General features: G+C 40.1%; 1 pseudogene; it reads right to left on the bottom strand.

Annotated features, from left to right (window-relative positions):
- Positions 1-1,580: 1,580 nt before the first annotated feature.
- LOC103352043 (heat shock protein HSP 90-alpha pseudogene) lies at positions 1,581-2,503 on the bottom strand (annotated as a pseudogene).
- Between the last annotated feature and the right edge of the window lie 2,106 nt (positions 2,504-4,609).

Below are 4,609 nucleotides of genomic sequence, written 5' to 3'. Positions count from 1 at the left end.
CCGAGAGAGCCGGCCGGCGGTGTGCCGCTCCCCTGCGGAAGTGGGGAATGTGGCAGGGGGAACCGCCCTTCCACGGAGGTGGAAGGGACGGTAGCCAACCCGGGAAGAACCAGCAGCAAACCCGGGGAGGGCCGAGCAGACGAAAGAACAGCGCAGGGTCCTGTGTCGTTCCTCCACGAAGACGGGGAGCGACAAGCCTTGATAAATTATATCGTAAAATTTGCCTTGGAATTTGGAATATGTTCAGGACATAATATTATGTGAGAGAGAGAGAGCGATAGAAAGGTCTTCCTTTTTGCCATTGGTTCACCCTCCAATGGCCACTACAGCCAGTGTGCTGCATCCAGCACACTGTACTGATCCGAAGCCAGGAGCCAGTGCTTCTCCAGGTCTCCCATGCGGGTGCAGGGCCCAAAGACTTGGGCCATCCTCCACTGCACTCCTGAGCCACAGCAGAGAGCTGGACTGGAAGAGGAGCAACCAGGACAGAACCGGCGCCCCAACCGGGACTAGAACCTGGGGAGCCGGCGCCGCAGGTGGAGGATTAGCCTAGTTAGCTGTGGCGCCGGCCAAACTCATCAGTATTTGTCATAACCTTTTAAAGCAAAATGATTTGGGCACTATGTTTCCATCCACAAACCTCAGTGACTTACTTTTTTTTTTTTTTTTTAGAGGCAGAGTTATTGAGAGAGAGAGAGAGAGAGAGAGAGAGAGAGAGAGAGGTCTTCCTTCCGTTGGTTCACCCCTCGAATGGCTTCTACAGCCAGCGCACTGCGCCAATCTGAAGCAAGGAGCCAGGTGCTTCCTCCTGGTCTCCCACGCGGCTGCAGGGCCCAAGCACTTGGGCCATCCTCCACTGCCTCCCCGGGCCACAGCAGAGAGCTGGACTGGAAGAGGAGCAACCAGGACAGAACCAGCGCCCCAACCGAGACTAGAACCCGGAGTGTTGGTGCTGCAGGAGGAGGATTAGCCTAGTGAGCTTACTTTTTAACAGCTTTACATCACCCCTAGGTAGGTTTATCAGTTTTTACCCTTAATAATACTTTTCTTCGGAAAACATGCCTTGTGGAGAGTTCCTCCCATAAACTTGTTTCAGTTTAAACTATTTCTGGAGGATGAGTACATGCAGGTTCGGTAACTACAGGGGAAAGTTTAAAAAGTACACTCTATAAGATGAAGCTCAAGGCATTTTAAAAAGTATTTTTCTTTTAAACACCAAGGTTTAGCTCAGAACACTTTAGTGACAAAAGATCTGGTCTCCTAAGGATTCCAGCTTGATAGCTAACCGCTGTAGACCACAAAGTTAACGATGGGTTACATACATCTTACAGCAAGTGTTATCTCATCTGTTGCAAGCCAATGTGAAACCAGAGAAGTGTTACTACCTCTGCTTGTTCCTAACATCACAGGATCACTTAGAAGTAGAAAGAAATCTTATCTTTCCCTTAAGTAGTTGTCATGCCATACAGATTTTTAAAAATGTTAACAAGAGTACAGAAAAAAAATCCTGAAAAATATATTATCAGAGGGAGCGAAGGTAAAGTATTGAACATATGTCCAAGTCATCTGTCAGGCACAGCTTAGTCTACTTCCTTCATGTGTGATGTGCCATCGTCACCTTCCAGGGACAGCACTTCTTCAGTTACTGCAGTATTAATGTCATCAGCAGTTGGGTCATCTTCATCCATACCCAGACCAAGTTCATCATCCTGTAGACCCTGTTAGCATGTATTTGAGGATCTTCCAGAAGAAAGGAACACAGTTTCATGAAGCAAGATAACCAGATCCTTCATAGACTTCGCATTCTTATCAGCCTCTGCCTTTTGTCTTAAGGACTCAATAATGGAATGGTCAGGGTTTATCTCCAGGTGTTTCTTTGCTGTCATGTAATCCATTGTTGGGTTGTCTCTTAGGGCCTGAGCTTTTGTGATTCTTTCCATGTTAGCTGTCCAGCTGTAAGTGCCTGTGACAATACAGCATGGAGATATCACCAATCTGTTTGTTACAACTCTCTTTTCAACTTTTTTATACAATATATCTTTCATGCTTTTACAGAAGTTTTCAAACTTTGTTCTTTTCTCTTCCTGTTTCTTTTTCTCTTCTTCATCTTCTGGAGGCTCCAAACCCTCCTTGCTGATGGACACTAAAGTCTTCCCATCAAATTCCTTCAGCTGCTGGATGTAATACTTGTCAATGAGCTCAATCATGTAGATCAGTTCCAAGCAGTGCTTCTAAAGGTGCTCCATGAAGACCAAGTTTGCTACCTAGTCCTTGGTCCCACCCGTGATGTAGTAAATGTGTTGCTGGTGCAATAGGCATTGAGAGAAACTATCTCATCACCAGAAGCAGATGTCTGGTAACTTAGCAGCTCAGAAAGCTTCTTTTAGTATTGAGTCTCCATGTATTCAAAACTCTATATTTTTAGAGAACTGCTCATATACTTTTTATAATTCTCTTTATCTTCTGCCAGTTCAGTGAAGAGTTTTAAACATTTTTGTCCAAATTAATGAGAATGTTTATCCTTCTATTTAAAATGTCTTCTCACCATTATGCAAACCACTGTCAGAATCAATTAGTGCAATTAAGACCTTCTCTAGCATATAAACTATGACAAATGGTGGGGAGTAGATACAAGCACAGCAGTGCTACCTTAAGTCTCAAGCAAAGTTATTCTGATTCCAATTTAGGATCCTGTGCTGGTACCGCATTGTTTTACTTTTCCAATTTTATGATTTTTGCTACTTTGCCTTCTGTTCTAATTTGATCCACATTGCTTTAATTACAGTTTCTGAATTCCCTGTACACTGTGACAGACATCTAGATTCTAAATATTACATTTATCAATGGCTTTCTCTTAGTTTCTGCCTTATGTTTGCTTTCCCCAGAGTCAAACATCCCGAGCTACCATCTATCATCTATTTCCAGTTTCAGCCCTTCAGTAGTGAATAATTTTCTGCTTTGATTGTCTTTGAAACCACGGCTTTGCCTCAAATACATACAGGTCTGTATGGGTAGTCATGAAATTATAGGTCATTACAAGCACGTGAGGCAAGGTCAAGGAATTCAGAGATCAGGGGGATAAATGAATAGTGGGAATTAACTAATTAGCCACGAAGACTGATAAAGCTAAAAGAAGGAGCACTATGGACTCCACTCCTAAGAATGAATAAATGGAGAGAAAAATAGATAGATTAGGACTATGATCACTACATGTTGATGTCCTGTGAGGGATTCAAATACCTGAAACATAGGTCCTGACAAATATCATAATGCTACAACGACATTCCTAAAAGGGCTTTTTAACAGGTGACTGAGGCTGTTGCAATGAAGCACAGTACCCTAGGAAGTAGATTCTCTGTAGCCATTACTGGATAATAAAAAAGACCCCAGAGGTTAGCATACCAAACCTCCCATATTCTCCATAGCTAAACACAATCGTCCATGTAACATTTGTATCACAAATCAAATTCATTCTCCAGAAAACAAAGCCTAACAGATTGAAAATTTATTAGCATCTGCTGTGTTGTGATTATGGCTTTTAAAATGATTCACATCACACATGTGAAATCCACAAATACATTTTACCATTGCAAAATACATGGCATTTAGGTCGTATATAATGAAAGATTTTATCTAACACAGGATGCTGCCTGTTTTTATTGCTCCCTGCCAAGAGAATGCCTGAAATGCTATTGTTGGTTTAATATAATAATAAAATGAGATTGCACCGAATACCAAAGCCAGAAGGACACCCATATTGAAGAAAATAGATTGATTTCTCTGAGGACATAAATGACTTTTTTGTGAATTTAACTTTAAGAAAGAGAGTTGTTTAAGTAATCACATTTGAGGTGTCCATTCTCAAAATATGGTTTCATTGTTAAAAATAAAAACTACTCTCTTTTCCAAGAAACTGAAAGTATTATATTTATTTTTTGTTGAGCCTATATGATTTCCAAGGCTGTTCACATCAGTAGAAGACTCTAAAAGAGTAGCCTTGGGTTACAATAAATATTTGAGTTTCATAAAAGCTAATTTCCATTTCACTGTAAGTAAATCTACAGAGGGTGTGAGTCCATAGTAATTTACTACTTAATGCTTTGTATACTTCTTAGAGAGATATAACTTTAATATATAATGGGTTTCATTGAAATTAACTTATTTTTATGAAATCTAATTAAATGAACCAATATCAAGAAATGAGGAAAGGGATGCAATTGATACTACAGCACATTTTACATATTCAGTAAACAATTGACAAATGTTTTCACAAACTGGATGAGTAGATGAATGATGTACACAATATAAAGATAAATGACTGAGGATTTATATTTACTGTTGGTCTAAGACAAACTTTCTGCCACTGAAATTGAGACTAAGGGAAGGACGACACCATGACTGTAAGCCTAACTTCTGAAGGAAATCTGTAGGAGTGGAAATTATTTGCTCTGCATCTTATTAGACAAGTATTTAATCATTATATGCCTCTTCTTTTATTTGTAAAATTTTAAAAATTAATAAAATCAACTAATTATGATTGTTGTGATGGTTATATGAGTTAATACAATATGTGTAAGTTAGGTGCTTTGATTGGTATGTGAAACATAGT

Source organism: Oryctolagus cuniculus, chromosome 1 (assembly GCF_051225735.1).
Source record: "Oryctolagus cuniculus isolate XC-2025 breed Fujian yellow rabbit chromosome 1, ASM5122573v1, whole genome shotgun sequence".
Lineage (NCBI taxonomy): Eukaryota > Metazoa > Chordata > Mammalia > Lagomorpha > Leporidae > Oryctolagus > Oryctolagus cuniculus.
Note: the sequence above shows the minus strand (reverse complement) of the source record. Positions and strands in the feature narration are given on the sequence as shown.